Source organism: Dreissena polymorpha, chromosome 10 (assembly GCF_020536995.1).
Source record: "Dreissena polymorpha isolate Duluth1 chromosome 10, UMN_Dpol_1.0, whole genome shotgun sequence".
NCBI classification, from domain to species: Eukaryota; Metazoa; Mollusca; class Bivalvia; order Myida; family Dreissenidae; genus Dreissena; species Dreissena polymorpha.
The window spans coordinates 81351935-81368936 of record NC_068364.1 but is presented as its reverse complement, the minus strand read 5'-3'; the positions used below and the strand labels follow the sequence as shown (position 1 = coordinate 81368936).

The following is a 17002-nucleotide window of genomic DNA, read 5'->3' as shown; positions in this document are numbered from 1 at the left end:
GGTGCAATATGAATAGAAAGATAATAATATGCAATAAAGACACATTTTAATCAGAATATATTTCTCCTTTAAACTAACTATAGGTAAAAATGAAAAATCATCTGCAAGTGCAAAATATGACTGGGAAAGAAGATTTTTGGTCATTTCTAAGCAAAAGAGAAGATTAAAAGTGCATTAAATGCATGAATTCAGATGATTTGACCTGGAATAGTTGTTTTTCAAGTTGATCCCCCACCCTTATATAGCGGAATAAGGGCTAAATTGCTTTCCAACTTAAATTCAAAGGCATATTGGTTGACCGTGTAGCATTAATGTGCTACATGAAGTCTGAATTCAACACCTGGGTCTCCGTGATCCAGTAACGCAACAATAGCTTGTGCGTAAAGCATTAACATTCAAACAGAGCCCCATTTCACCGACTTGGAATGGCAGACATTTTTACAGTTTGGACAGGGCAGCAGATGCTTAGCTGAGCGAGCATTCATGTTTAGTACAATCATGAATATAACAAGCTTAATCACTTCATATTATTCATAGAAATACACTTAAAATACATAAATGCATGTGTTTTTTCATTTTCTATCTATTTCTATTGGGTATTTTGACTTTTTCAGGTAGAGGAATGTCTGCGACTAAGCCGAGGGCCACTGCATAAGGGTTATTGATGGCAAAACAGGTAATAATACTAAATTATTATCATGTACACAAGCAAATAAGCATATAAATGATGCTTAAGGTGTGAAATACTGCCATAATCAGGTTTGTCGTCACTCAAACCTTTGCCGTTGTGCAATTCTCCGTGCAGTTTGAATCTATAGTTCCGCGTCCTGACACGTAAAGCTCGTGCTTTGCTGGCAGCGGAAGTTGGCATTTAACAGGTTTATCCTTGTTCCTGAGCATGTATGCAGTACAGCTGAGTTGATTTGCTACTTGTAACCCTACAATTAGCTTGTGTTTGGTATTGTTTTCTCACAATATGCTTACTGTTAATGTTCTGGCTTGAAAGGATGTCGCGTCGGATTTAAACATAGGATTGTTGTAGCAAGTGTCCCCTTCATCATGTAATTACCTTAGAGGGATCTTTTTGCCAAAATGTGGCACTTTCAGCAACCAGTTTTGTTTTTTATTTGGTACATGCTTCTCTCATTCAGTGATGTAAGGCAAGTATTGACCTTATTTGCGTGTCTTTGCATACAAAGGTGACATGGATCGATGATATTTGTTGTGTTGAGAATTCTGCGTGAAGCTGTGTCCCCAGAAGAAGAACTAGAAACCCCTTTCAGGAAGCCTACATTGATCTGAGCTCCCTTTCTGCCCCTGTAAGTACATGGAACCTCATTGCTAAGCTTATAATGCTTGCTTACATATATGTATCTTGTTCATTTTAACCTTTCCTTCCAATCTAAACACCCAACATGAGCATTTTTTTCTTTCGCTCGGTTATGAACCTCCATTTTGACCTGATTGCCACCATAAAAATAGTCAAAAGTACTTATTTTGTACCCAAAATATGCACTTTTATGTTCTCTTGAACCTCTAAATGAGAGCTGGCAGTGCATATTGACCATCTGCTGCAGTTTAAAGGCACCCACGACATTATATGCTAGAATATATCATTGGCTGCTGGTAAATAAAGGGGCTCCGAGCAACAAGGCGCTTTCAAGATTTCACACTTTTATTGTTGTGCAACAACAAGTTATTGGAAGCTTATTGATTTCTACGATTTAAAGTATCTTTGATCTCTCATTTTTACTAATTAACCAGGTTTTCCAAAGGAAAAACTGGTTATTAGATTGGCGAATGCGGGCGGGCTGGCTGGCTGGCTGGCGGGCTGGCTGGCTGGCTGGCTGGCGGGCGGGTGGAACAAGCTTGTCCGGGCCATAACTATGTCGTTCATTGTCAGATTTTAAAATCATTTGGCACATTTGTTCACCATCATTGGACGGTGTGTCGCGCGAAATAATTACGTCGATATCTCCAAGGTCAAGGTCACACTTTGAGTTCAAAGGTCAAAAATGGCCATAAATTAGCTTGTCCTGGCCATAACTATGTCATTCATTGTGAGATTTTAAAATCATTTGGCACATTTGTTCACCATCATGGGACAGTGTGTCGCACGAAAGAATCACATCAATATCTCCAATGTCAAGGTCGCCACGACTAAAAATAGATTTAAAAAAAAAAAAAAACTTACAAAGGGGGTTAATTTTTTTTGTTCATTTCAAAAGTTCAGTTTGAGTTTTCTCCCTTTATCAGATTTTTTTTTCACTATGAAAACCTGGTTTTGTGACAATTTTGTCCCTTGTTTGTTTATTGTTTTGGATGAAATTGGATTATTTTTTGCTTTGAAATTGACATTTTTGGGGTGATTAAAAAAAAACAACACTAAAGAGACATTATCAAAATTGCTTAGAGTGAAAATATCTAACAAATTCATTCTTTCCCCACCCCGCATAAGTCCCACGTGCCTATCCATTTGGTTTGTTTTGGTATATTGTTGCAGATATTGAACACAACAGCTTTAAATCTTAAAGGGACATTTAAGCTTTTACAGGCCTAAAATCACTTTCTTCAGACGGAAAACACCAGCGTGTAAAAATATGATATAAAATGGCCAAATGGACAGATAATCCAGCCAAACTTAATATATTGGTGCAATATGAATAGATAGATAATAATATGCAATAAAGACACATTTTAAGCAGAATATATTTCTCCTTTAAACTAACTATAGGTAAAAATGAAAAATCATCTGCAAGTGCAAAATATGACTGGGAAAGCAGATTTTTGGTCATTTCTTAGCAAAAGAGAAGATTATAAGTGCATTAAATGCATGAATTCAGATGATTTGACCTGGAATAGTTGTTTTTCAAGTTGATCCCCCACCCTTATATAGCCGAATAAGGGCTAAATTGCTTTCCAACTTAAATTCAAAGGCATATTGGTTGACCGTGTAGCATTAATGTGCTTCATGAAGTCTGAATTCAACGCCTGGGTCTCCGTGATCCAGTAACGCAACAATAGCTTGTGTGTAAAGCATTAACATTCAAACAGAGACCCATTTCACCGACATGGAATGGCAGACATTTTTACAGTTTGGACAGGGCAGCAGATGCTTAGCTGAGCGAGCATTCATGTTTAGTACAATCATGAATATAACAAGCTTTATCACTTCATATTATTCATAGAAATACACTTAAAATACATAAATGCATGTGTTTTTTCATTTTCTATCTATTTCTATTGGGTATTTTGACTTTTTCAGGTAGAGGAATGTCTGCGACTAAGCCGAGGGCCACTGCATAAGGGTTATTGATGGCAAAACAGGTAATAATACTAAATTATTATCATGTACACAAGCAAATAAGCATATAAATGATGCTTAAGGTGTGAAATACTGCCATAATCAGGTTTGTCGTCACTCAAACCTTTGCCGTTGTGCAATTCTCCGTGCAGTTTGAATCTATTGTTCCGCGTCCTGACACGTAAAGCTCGTGCTTTGCTGGCAGCGGAAGTTGGCATTTAACAGGTTTATCCTTGTTCCTGAGCATGTATGCAGTACAGCTGAGTTGATTTGCTACTTGTAACCCTACAATTAGCTTGTGTTTGGTATTGTTTTCTCACAATATGCTTACTGTTAATGTTCTGGCTTGAAAGGATGTCGCGTCGGATTTAAACATAGGATTGTTGTAGCAAGTGTCCCCTTCATCATGTAATTACTTTAGAGGGATCTTTTTGCCAAAATGTGGCAATTTCAGCAACCAGTTTTGTTTTTTGTTTGGTACATGCTTCTCTCATTCAGTGATGTAAGGCAAGTATTGACCTTATTCGCGTGTCTTTGCATACAAAGGTGACATGGATCGATGATATTTGTTGTGTTGAGAATTCTGCGTGAAGCTGTGTCCCCAGAAGAAGTACTAGAAACCCCTTTCAGGAAGCCTACATTGATCTGAGCTCCCTTTCTGCCCCTGTTAGTACATGGAACCTCATTGCTAAGCTTATAATGCTTGCTGACATATATGTATCTTGTTCATTTTAAGCTTTCCTTCCAGTCTAAACACCCAACATGAGCATTTTTTCTTTCACTCAGTTATGAACCTCCATTTTGACCTGATTGCCACCATAAAAATAGTCAAAAGTACTTATTTTGTGCCCAAAATATGAAATTTTGTATTCTCTTGAACCTCTAAATGAGAGCTGGCAGTGCATATTGACCATCTGCTGTAGTTTAAAGGCACCCACGACATTATATGCTAGAATATATCATTGGCTGCTGGTAAATTAAGGGGCTCCGAGCAACAAGGCGCTTTCAAGATTTCACAGTTTTATTGTTGCGCAACAACAAGTTATTGGAAGCTTATTGATTTCTACACTTTAAAGTATCTTTGATCTCTCATTTTTACTTATTTGTTTATTGTTTTGGATGAAATTGGATTATATTTTGCTTTGAAATTGACATTTTTGGGGTGATTTAAAAAAAAAGAACACTAAAGAGACATTATCAAAATTGCTTAGAGTGAAAATATCTAACAAATTCATTCTTTCCCCACCCCGCATAAGCCCCACATGCAATCCATTTGGTTTGTTTTGGTATATTGTTGCAGATATTGAACACAACAGCTTTAAATCTTAAAGGGATATTTATGCTTTTACAGGCCTAATATCGCCTTCTTCAGACGGAAAACACCAGCGTGTAAAAATATGATATAAAATGGCCAAATGGACAGATAATCCAGCCAAACTTAATATATTGGTGCAATATGAATAGAAAGATAATAATATGCAATAAAGACACATTTTAATCAGAATATATTTCTCCTTTAAACTAACTATAGGTAAAAATGAAAAATCATCTGCAAGTGCAAAATATGACTGGGAAAGCAGATTTTTGGTCATTTCTAAGCAAAAGAGAAGATTAAAAGTGCATTAAATGCATGAATTCAGATGATTTGACCTGGAATAGTTGTTTTTCAAGTTGATCCCCCACCCTTATATAGCGGAATAAGGGCTAAATTGCTTTCCAACTTAAATTCAAAGGCATATTGGTTGACCGTGTAGCATTAATGTGCTACATGAAGTCTGAATTCAACACCTGGGTCTCCGTGATCCAGTAACGCAACAATAGCTTGTGCGTAAAGCATTAACATTCAAACAGAGCCCCATTTCACCGACTTGGAATGGCAGACATTTTTACAGTTTGGACAGGGCAGCAGATGCTTAGCTGAGCGAGCATTCATGTTTAGTACAATCATGAATATAACAAGCTTAATCACTTCATATTATTCATAGAAATACACTTAAAATACATAAATGCATGTGTTTTTTCATTTTCTATCTATTTCTATTGGGTATTTTGACTTTTTCAGGTAGAGGAATGTCTGCGACTAAGCCGAGGGCCACTGCATAAGGGTTATTGATGGCAAAACAGGTAATAATACTAAATTATTATCATGTACACAAGCAAATAAGCATATAAATGATGCTTAAGGTGTGAAATACTGCCATAATCAGGTTTGTCGTCACTCAAACCTTTGCCGTTGTGCAATTCTCCGTGCAGTTTGAATCTATAGTTCCGCGTCCTGACACGTAAAGCTCGTGCTTTGCTGGCAGCGGAAGTTGGCATTTAACAGGTTTATCCTTGTTCCTGAGCATGTATGCAGTACAGCTGAGTTGATTTGCTACTTGTAACCCTACAATTAGCTTGTGTTTGGTATTGTTTTCTCACAATATGCTTACTGTTAATGTTCTGGCTTGAAAGGATGTCGCGTCGGATTTAAACATAGGATTGTTGTAGCAAGTGTCCCCTTCATCATGTAATTACCTTAGAGGGATCTTTTTGCCAAAATGTGGCACTTTCAGCAACCAGTTTTGTTTTTTATTTGGTACATGCTTCTCTCATTCAGTGATGTAAGGCAAGTATTGACCTTATTTGCGTGTCTTTGCATACAAAGGTGACATGGATCGATGATATTTGTTGTGTTGAGAATTCTGCGTGAAGCTGTGTCCCCAGAAGAAGAACTAGAAACCCCTTTCAGGAAGCCTACATTGATCTGAGCTCCCTTTCTGCCCCTGTAAGTACATGGAACCTCATTGCTAAGCTTATAATGCTTGCTTACATATATGTATCTTGTTCATTTTAACCTTTCCTTCCAATCTAAACACCCAACATGAGCATTTTTTTCTTTCGCTCGGTTATGAACCTCCATTTTGACCTGATTGCCACCATAAAAATAGTCAAAAGTACTTATTTTGTACCCAAAATATGCACTTTTGTGTTCTCTTGAACCTCTAAATGAGAGCTGGCAGTGCATATTGACCATCTGCTGCAGTTTAAAGGCACCCACGACATTATATGCTAGAATATATCATTGGCTGCTGGTAAATAAAGGGGCTCCGAGCAACAAGGCGCTTTCAAGATTTCACACTTTTATTGTTGTGCAACAACAAGTTATTGGAAGCTTATTGATTTCTACGATTTAAAGTATCTTTGATCTCTCATTTTTACTAATTAACCAGGTTTTCCAAAGGAAAAACTGGTTATTAGATTGGCGAATGCGGGCGGGCTGGCTGGCTGGCTGGCGGGCTGGCTGGCTGGCTGGCTGGCGGGCGGGTGGAACAAGCTTGTCCGGGCCATAACTATGTCGTTCATTGTCAGATTTTAAAATCATTTGGCACATTTGTTCACCATCATTGGACGGTGTGTCGCGCGAAATAATTACGTCGATATCTCCAAGGTCAAGGTCACACTTTGAGTTCAAAGGTCAAAAATGGCCATAAATTAGCTTGTCCTGGCCATAACTATGTCATTCATTGTGAGATTTTAAAATCATTTGGCACATTTGTTCACCATCATGGGACAGTGTGTCGCACGAAAGAATCACATCAATATCTCCAATGTCAAGGTCGCCACGACTAAAAATAGATTTAAAAAAAAAAAAAAACTTACAAAGGGGGTTAATTTTTTTTGTTCATTTCAAAAGTTCAGTTTGAGTTTTCTCCCTTTATCAGATTTTTTTTTCACTATGAAAACCTGGTTTTGTGACAATTTTGTCCCTTGTTTGTTTATTGTTTTGGATGAAATTGGATTATTTTTTGCTTTGAAATTGACATTTTTGGGGTGATTAAAAAAAAACAACACTAAAGAGACATTATCAAAATTGCTTAGAGTGAAAATATCTAACAAATTCATTCTTTCCCCACCCCGCATAAGTCCCACGTGCCTATCCATTTGGTTTGTTTTGGTATATTGTTGCAGATATTGAACACAACAGCTTTAAATCTTAAAGGGACATTTAAGCTTTTACAGGCCTAAAATCACTTTCTTCAGACGGAAAACACCAGCGTGTAAAAATATGATATAAAATGGCCAAATGGACAGATAATCCAGCCAAACTTAATATATTGGTGCAATATGAATAGATAGATAATAATATGCAATAAAGACACATTTTAAGCAGAATATATTTCTCCTTTAAACTAACTATAGGTAAAAATGAAAAATCATCTGCAAGTGCAAAATATGACTGGGAAAGCAGATTTTTGGTCATTTCTTAGCAAAAGAGAAGATTATAAGTGCATTAAATGCATGAATTCAGATGATTTGACCTGGAATAGTTGTTTTTCAAGTTGATCCCCCACCCTTATATAGCCGAATAAGGGCTAAATTGCTTTCCAACTTAAATTCAAAGGCATATTGGTTGACCGTGTAGCATTAATGTGCTTCATGAAGTCTGAATTCAACGCCTGGGTCTCCGTGATCCAGTAACGCAACAATAGCTTGTGTGTAAAGCATTAACATTCAAACAGAGACCCATTTCACCGACATGGAATGGCAGACATTTTTACAGTTTGGACAGGGCAGCAGATGCTTAGCTGAGCGAGCATTCATGTTTAGTACAATCATGAATATAACAAGCTTTATCACTTCATATTATTCATAGAAATACACTTAAAATACATAAATGCATGTGTTTTTTCATTTTCTATCTATTTCTATTGGGTATTTTGACTTTTTCAGGTAGAGGAATGTCTGCGACTAAGCCGAGGGCCACTGCATAAGGGTTATTGATGGCAAAACAGGTAATAATACTAAATTATTATCATGTACACAAGCAAATAAGCATATAAATGATGCTTAAGGTGTGAAATACTGCCATAATCAGGTTTGTCGTCACTCAAACCTTTGCCGTTGTGCAATTCTCCGTGCAGTTTGAATCTATTGTTCCGCGTCCTGACACGTAAAGCTCGTGCTTTGCTGGCAGCGGAAGTTGGCATTTAACAGGTTTATCCTTGTTCCTGAGCATGTATGCAGTACAGCTGAGTTGATTTGCTACTTGTAACCCTACAATTAGCTTGTGTTTGGTATTGTTTTCTCACAATATGCTTACTGTTAATGTTCTGGCTTGAAAGGATGTCGCGTCGGATTTAAACATAGGATTGTTGTAGCAAGTGTCCCCTTCATCATGTAATTACTTTAGAGGGATCTTTTTGCCAAAATGTGGCACTTTCAGCAACCAGTTTTGTTTTTTGTTTGGTACATGCTTCTCTCATTCAGTGATGTAAGGCAAGTATTGACCTTATTCGCGTGTCTTTGCATACAAAGGTGACATGGATCGATGATATTTGTTGTGTTGAGAATTCTGCGTGAAGCTGTGTCCCCAGAAGAAGTACTAGAAACCCCTTTCAGGAAGCCTACATTGATCTGAGCTCCCTTTCTGCCCCTGTTAGTACATGGAACCTCATTGCTAAGCTTATAATGCTTGCTGACATATATGTATCTTGTTCATTTTAAGCTTTCCTTCCAGTCTAAACACCCAACATGAGCATTTTTTTCTTTCACTCAGTTATGAACCTCCATTTTGACCTGATTGCCACCATAAAAATAGTCAAAAGTACTTATTTTGTGCCCAAAATATGAAATTTTGTATTCTCTTGAACCTCTAAATGAGAGCTGGCAGTGCATATTGACCATCTGCTGTAGTTTAAAGGCACCCACGACATTATATGCTAGAATATATCATTGGCTGCTGGTAAATAAAGGGGCTCCGAGCAACAAGGCGCTTTCAAGATTTCACAGTTTTATTGTTGCGCAACAACAAGTTATTGGAAGCTTATTGATTTCTACACTTTAAAGTATCTTTGATCTCTCATTTTTACTTATTTGTTTATTGTTTTGGATGAAATTGGATTATATTTTGCTTTGAAATTGACATTTTTGGGGTGATTAAAAAAAAAACACTAAAGAGACATTATCAAAATTGCTTAGAGTGAAAATATCTAACAAATTCATTCTTTCCCCACCCTGCATAAGCCCCACGTGCCTATCCATTTGGTTTGTTTTGGTATATTGTTGCAGATATTGAACACAACAGCTTTAAATCTTAAAGGGACATTTAAGCTTTTACAGGCCTAAAATCGCCTTCTTCGGACGGAAAACACCAGCGTGTAAAAATATGATATAAAATGGCCAAATGGACAGATAATCCAGCCAAACTTAATATATTGGTGCAATATGAATAGAAAGATAATAATATGCAATAAAGACACATTTTAATCAGAATATATTAAACTAACTATAGGTAAAAATGAAAAATCATCTGCAAGTGCAAAATATGACTGGGAAAGCAGATTTTTGGTCATTTCTTAGCAAAAGGGAAGATTATAAGTGCATTAAAGGCATGAATTCAGATGATTTGACCTGGAATAGTTGTTTTTCAAGTTGATCCCCCACCCTTATATAGCCGAATAAGGGCTAAATTGCTTTCCAACTTAAATTCAAAGGCATATTGGTTGACCGTGTAGCATTAATGTGCTACATGAAGTCTGAATTCAACGCCTGGGTCTCAGTGATCCAGTAACGCAACAATAGCTTGTGCGTAAAGCATTAACATTCAAACAGAGACCCATTTCACCGACATGGAATGGCACACTTTTTTACAGTTTGGACAGGGCAGCAGATGCTTAGCTGAGCCAGCATTCATGTTTAGTACAATCATGAATATAACAAGCTTTATCACTTCATATTATTCATAGAAATACACTTTAAATACATAAATGCACGTGTTTTTTTCATTTTCTATCTTTTTCTATTGGGTATTTTGACTTTTTCAGGTAGAGGAATGTCTGCGACTAAGCCGAGGGCCACTGCATAAGGGTTATTGATGGCAAAACAGGTAATAATACTAAATTATTATCATGTACACTAGCAAATAAGCATATAAATGATGCTGAAGGTGTGAAATACCGCCATAATCAGGTTTGTTGTCACTCAAACCCTTGCCATTGTGCAATTCTCAGTGCAGTTTGAATCTATAGTTCCGCGTCCTGACACGTAAAGCTCGTGCTTTGCTGGCAGCGGAAGTTGGCACTTAACAGGTTTATCCTTGTTCCTGAGCATGTATGCAGTACAGCTGAGTTGATTTGCTACTTGTAACCCTACAATTAGCTTGTGTTTGGTATTGTTTTCTCACAATATGCTTACTGTTAATGTTCTGGCTTGAAAGGATGTCGCGTCGGATTTAAACATAGGATTGTTGTAGCAAGTGTCCCCTTCATCATGTAATTACCTTAGAGGGATCTTTTTGCCAAAATGTGGCACTTTCAGCAACCAGTTTTGTTTTTTATTTGGTACATGCTTCTCTCATTCAGTGATGTAAGGCAAGTATTGACCTTATTCGCGTGTCTTTGCATACAAAGGTGACATGGATCGATGATATTTGTTGTGTTGAGATTTCTGCGTGAAGCTGTGTCCCCAGAAGAAGTACTAGAAACCCCTTTCAGAAAGCCTACATTGATCTGAGCTCCCTTTCTGCCCCTGTTAGTACATGGAACCTCATTGCTAAGCTTATAATGCTTGCTTACATATATGTATCTTGTTCATTTTAACCTTTCCTTCCAGTCTAAATACCCAACATGAGCCTTTTTTCTTTCGCTCGGTTATGAACCTCCATTTTGACCTGATTGCCACCATAAAAATAGTCAAAAGTACTTATTTTGTGGCCAAAATATGCAATTTTGTATTCTCTTGAACCTCTAAATGAGAGCTGGCAGTGCATATTGACCATCTGCTGGAGTTTAAAGGCATCCACGACATTATATGCTAGAATATATCATTGGCTGCTGGTAAATAAAGGGGTTCCGAGCGACAAGGCGCTTTCAAGATTTCACACTTTTATTGTTGCGCAACAACAAGTTATTGAAAGCTTATTGATTTCTACACTTTAAAGTATCTTTGATCTCTCATTTTTACTAATTTGTTTATTGTTATCCCCAAGCTTTTTGAAAAAAAGGTGGGGATATTGTGGTTATCTCCGCCGTCCGTCCGTCTGTCTGTCCGTCCGTCCTGGCCACTATCTCCTCCTACACTAAAAGCACTAGAACCTTGAAACTTACACACATGGTAGCTATGAGCATATGTGCGACCCTGCACTATTTGGAATTTTAATCTGACCCCTGGGTCAAAAGTAATAGCGGTTGGGGTGGGGCCGCGTCAGAAATTATCACTCATTTTTTTAGGTTATTTTACATTTACTTCTTTATTTCTACACCGATTCACTTCAAATTGATACTGGACCTCTCTTATGACAATACGGTCAATCTCAACCATGCATGGCCCCATTCCCAACCCTGGGGCGCCCCGCCCACATAGGCCACACCCACCAAAAATTTCCATTTACTATAATTTTTTCATTTCTACACGGATTCACTTCAAATTGATACTGAACTTTTGTTATGACATTAGGGTCAATCTCAACTATGCATGGCCCCAATCCCAACCCTGGGGCGCCCGCCCACATAGGCCACACCCACCAAAAAATTCCATTTACTATAATTTTTTCATTTCTACACGGATTCACTTCAAATTGATACTGAACTTCTCTTATGACATTAGGGTCAATCTCTACTATGCATGGCCCCATAACCAACCCTGGGGCCCCGCCCACATAGACCACACCCACCCAAAATTGCCTTTACTATAATTTTTTCATTTCTACACGGATTCACTTCAAATTGATACTGAACTTCTCTTATGACATTAGGGTCAATCTCTACTATGCATGGCCCCATAACCAACCCTGGGGCCCCGCCCACATAGACCACACCCACCCAAAATTGCCTTTACTATAATTTCTTCATTTCTACACCGATTCACTTCAAATTGATATTGAACTTCTCTTATGACAATACAGTAAATCTCAACTATGCATGGCCCCATTACCAACCCTGGGGCGCCCCGCCCACATAGACCACACCCACCCAAAATTGCCTTTTACTATAATTTCTTCATTTCTACACCGATTCACTTCAAATTGATACTGAACCTCTCTTATGACAATACGGTCAATCTGAACTATGCATGGCCCCATTACCAACCCTGGGGCCCCGCCCACATAGACCACACCCTCCCAAAATTGCCTTTTACTATAATTTCTTCATTTCTACACCGATTCACTTCAAATTGATACTGAACTTCTCTTATGACAATACGGTCAATCTCAACTATGCATGGCACAATTACCAACCCTGGAGCGCCCTGCCCACATATGTCACACCCACCCAAAATTGCCTTTTACTATAACTTCTTCATTTCTACACCGATTCACTTCAAATTGATACTGAACCTCTCTTATGACAATACGGTCAATCTCAACTATGCATGGCCCCATTACCAACCCTGGGGCCCCGCCCACATAGACCACACCCGCCCAAAATTGCCTTTTACTATAATTTCTTCATTTCTACACCAATTCACTTCTAATTGATGATGAACTTCTCTTATGACAATACGGTCAATCTCAGCTATGCATGGCCCCATTACCAACCCTGGGGCACACCTAGGTCAAACATTCGGCGTGGGGATACGCGTCGGCCTCTGCCGCGCCATTTCTAGTTTTGGATGAAATTGGATTATTTTTTGCTTTGAAATTGACATTTTTGGGGTGATTAAAAAAAAAACAACACTAAAGAGACATTATCAAAATTGCTTAGAGTGAAAATATCTAACAAATTCATTCTTTCCCCACCCCCCATAAGCCCCACGTGCCTTTCCATTTGGTTTGTTTTGGTATATTGTTGCAGATATTGAACACAACAGCTTTAAATCTTAAAGGGACATATAAGCTTTTACAGGCCTAAAATCGCCTTCTTCGGACGGAAAACATTAGCGTGTAAAAATATGATATAAAATGGCCAAATGGACAGATAATCCAGCCAAACTTAATATATTGGTGCAATATGAATAGAAAGATAATAATATGCAATAAAGACACATTTTAATCAGAACATATTTCTCCTTTAGGTTACAATATACTAAATCATTTTTGTGTTCAATGCTATACCCTCTAAAGAATGGAACGTCATATATTTGAAGACACAATTCTCTGTATGGGCACTTGCCATGACTTTATTTTTGAATATTTCTGTGTGCATGTGGTAGGGAAAACATTGTTGTATACTACAAATTCAGTGTTTACTTATAGGTTGGAGACTACATGAGATTTTGACAGATGGCGGAAAACACTCATCAACTGGAGATCAGCCGGTGAAAAGGTGGCCTTAAAACAGTGACCGTTGATTCGCGTCGAGTTCTTTCTTACATACTGCATGACCTATCTTTTTTATTGTAAAAATCCATTCGGCTTGGCATGCTCTTTAAGAAAATGTATGGGTATGGGGGTGTCTACGCGCAAAAGTTTGACTTTATTTTTCGTTGAAGTTGTCGGTTTTACATTGAATTTGTTAAGGAAATCTTTTGGTATATTGTGACCATAAAACCAAGCACCATAAACCGGAACTTCTGTGTGTCGAACTAGTCACAAACGATACACCACCTTACATACAATAAATTGGTTACACAAAACTAATTTTATAGACCTGTTACAAACTTTCATACTTTATGAAACACGAATAAATAATTTCAAGGCATATTGTATTTTCAAACTCGACTGAGATATCATTGGGAAAAATGTTCTGACCATATGTTTCAGGAAGATTAGACTTGCAATGCGACTTCTAGACTGTTAACAAGAGCGTTCTTCAAATTTAGTAAGTTACCCAGGTTTTTAATTCATACGACATGTTTCGAAATCGACTCAGATATTATTGGAACAAAAATTCAGAGCAAGTTCTAAGAACATTGGACTACAAATATGACTTCTAGTGTGTTATCAATGTGTTACTTAATCCATTTAAGGAAAACTGCCGCTAACTCTATCGATCTATCCATCCATCCATCCATCCATCCATCCATCCATCCATCCATCCATCCATCCATCCATCCATCCATCCATCCATCCATCCATCCATCCATCCATCCATCCATCCATCCATCCATCCATCCATCCATCCATCCATCCATACATCCATCCATCCATCCATGCATCCATCCACCCATCCATCCATCCATCCATCCATCCATCCATCCATCCATCCATCCATCCATCCATCCATCCATCCATCCATCCATCCATCCATCCATCCATCCATCCATCCATCCATACATCCATCCATCCATCCATCCATGCATCCATCCACCCATCCATCCATCCATCCATCCATCCATCCATCCATCCATACATCCATCCATCCATCCATCCATCCATGCATCCATCCACCCATCCATCCATCCATCCATCCATCCATCCATCCATCCATCCATCCATCCATCCATCCATCCATCCATCCATCCATCCATCCATCCATCCATCCATCCATCCATCCATCTATCTATCTATCTATCTATCTATCTATCTATCTATACTGTCTAACTCCCCTTGCGGGTATTATTGACAGGTGCGCAGTCAGTGCAAGATAAAAGTGTTAAAAGTGAATAAGTGAGAAAGATAAAAGTATGTTCGATTAATCATGCATGGTGAAGTGATTTAAAGTTAAAGCTGATAAAAACATGTCTCTCGGAGTTCAAAGGGCAGAAGGGAAAAGCAGGGACCGCTTAAACCCAAGATCAGGATGTAATACTGTAGTGGCAGGTAGGTTGTTCCACATCACAATAGCATTTGGGAAAAATGAAAACTTATAATAATTTACAGTGGTATGGATTTGTCTGAAAGAGAGGGGTTGCATGTGACGAGTGAATCTGGTGGGTCGCTCGATATATGATGGCAGGGGCACGGCTACTAAACCTTGAACAATTTTGAAAAAGATCAGAGCTCCAGATAAAAATTTGGTCAAATTCTTATTTACTCCCTATTTTCAAAAATAATTCTTATTTTACCCCCTATTTATAAAATTAATTCTTAACAATATATTACCAAATATTTTTTTATTCATTGTTTTTGTTGGTTTATAGTCTTGGAAAAGCCTGGCTTTCCTTCTCCGGCCATTTTGATTTTTGATGTAAAACGGACACTGACACTTCGACTTAGGTCATAATGGCCTTTTGGTCGCTGTTAAAGTCATACAATGTATCAAAAACTATATTTAACATTTAATTTTAATGACATTTAGCATAGGTATACAGTATATTACTTGTATATAAAATATACGATAAGTGTAATCAAAAAGGTACAATAAACAGTAATGACTCGCCTGCAATACTAGGAGAACAGAATCGAGACCGTTTGGCTTTTCGACCGTTCTTAGGTGTGGCTCTTCCTCACAGCAAACGCTTGAGTGACGTTAACTTAAAGTTGTAGTTTTAATTGAGCGCCTAAACGAGTCAGAACCGGGATGAAATGTTTGCCGTATATAATTTGCTACTGGAAGTTTTACGCACGTTCGAAAATTTCGAATTCGTGTTTTATTTTTTCAATGCGTAACTTTACGCAAAGATTTTAAATCTAAATCGTTATTTAAGAAATTTAATTCGTTTTTACGCCTTTACGCATGTTATCTGGAGCACTGAAAGATTATTAATTAAGTGTCATTTCATCTGTCTTGTAGGGTCTGCCAACCAAGTTCCTGCTGCACGGAGGTGACACTGTCATATGGAGAATAATTATGCTTGACCCAGCGGACTGCTCAACGCTGTACTTTTTCATTTTTTTGTATATTTTGTAAAGTGTGAGGACTCCATACGGAAGAAGCATATTCAACCTGTGGTCTAACTATTGTCTTGTATGCCAGCTGGCGAATGTTGGAATTTCTTGTCTGTATGTTCCTGCGTAGAAAACCCAAGAGATTTATTAGCGTTATTTGTAATTCTATTTATATGGGTGTTCCAGGAAAGGTCTTTTGAGGTGTCCACACCTAAGTATTTTGCATTGTCAACAGTTTCTAGTATTTGTCCATGGAGTTTGTAATTAAAGGAGAATTTTGATTTATTTCTGGTTATGTTTAAAACTTGGCATTTACTTGGGTTTAACTCCATGTCCCAAAGATGTTCCCATTTCATAAGTTTATCTAGATCTTCTTGTAAAGTATGACAGTCATGCATATTAATGATTGTTAGATAAACGGCAGTGTCATCTGCAAATAAGCGAACTTGAGAAGTAATAGATTTAGGTAAGTCATTTATATAAAGAAGAAAAAGTAACGGACCAAGCACAGACCCTTGTGGTACCCCAGATGTCACTGATACCTCGGATGATAATTCTCCATCTAGAGCAACACGTTGAGTACGACCTATAAGGAATGATTTGATCCATGAGAGAGTATCTTTATCCGCACCATGTTCCTGTCATTTGAAAAGCAGTTTAAGATGGTTCACTTTATCGAACGCTTTACTCAAATCAAGCAATATTAGATCGGTTTGTTGTCCAGATGACATATTTCGTGCCATGTCATCAATGAGTTGTAGAAGTTGTGTTTCGCAGGAACGCTTTTCTCTGAAGCCATGCTGTAAGTCATAAAGTATGTTTTATTTATTGAAGTGAGCTGAAAGGTTTGAGGAAACTATATGTTCTAAGGATTTACATAAAATACAGGTAAGAGAGATAGGTCTGTAATTTGCTGGGTCTTCTTTGTTTCCTTTCTTGTACAGTGGTATTACATTTGCAGATGTCCATACTTTTGGTAGAATTCCGGAGTCCAATGATTTCTGAAAAAG

At 37.8% G+C, this 17002-nt stretch overlaps 2 long non-coding RNA genes across 51 annotated transcripts in view; one reads left to right on the top strand and one right to left on the bottom strand.

The window, feature by feature from the left end:
• LOC127848750 (uncharacterized) overlaps nt 1–16277 on the top strand; it is a 37838-nt gene extending 21561 nt beyond the window's left edge. For 6 of the 50 annotated variants that reach the window (XR_008034722.1, XR_008034720.1, XR_008034713.1 and 3 more), the window contains 5 exons: nt 8018–8079; nt 10111–10172; nt 13479–13548; nt 13986–14043; nt 15898–16277. This is a non-coding gene — a long non-coding RNA (uncharacterized LOC127848750). Of the gene's footprint in view, nt 1–614; nt 677–1199; nt 1320–3265; nt 3328–3850; nt 3971–5366; nt 5429–5951; nt 6072–8017; nt 8080–8602; nt 8723–10110; nt 10173–13478; nt 13549–13985; nt 14044–15897 lie in introns of all 50 variants that reach the window. The other 44 variants (XR_008034687.1, XR_008034686.1, XR_008034696.1 and 41 more) reach the window with 33 other exon arrangements.
• Nucleotides 12047–12886, bottom strand: LOC127848760 (uncharacterized). Its single transcript, XR_008034749.1, has 2 exons — nt 12621–12886; nt 12047–12320 (listed from the first exon to the last, which is right to left on the bottom strand). It is a non-coding gene; the product is annotated as an uncharacterized LOC127848760 (long non-coding RNA).
• Nucleotides 16278–17002: the final 725 nt, after the last annotated feature.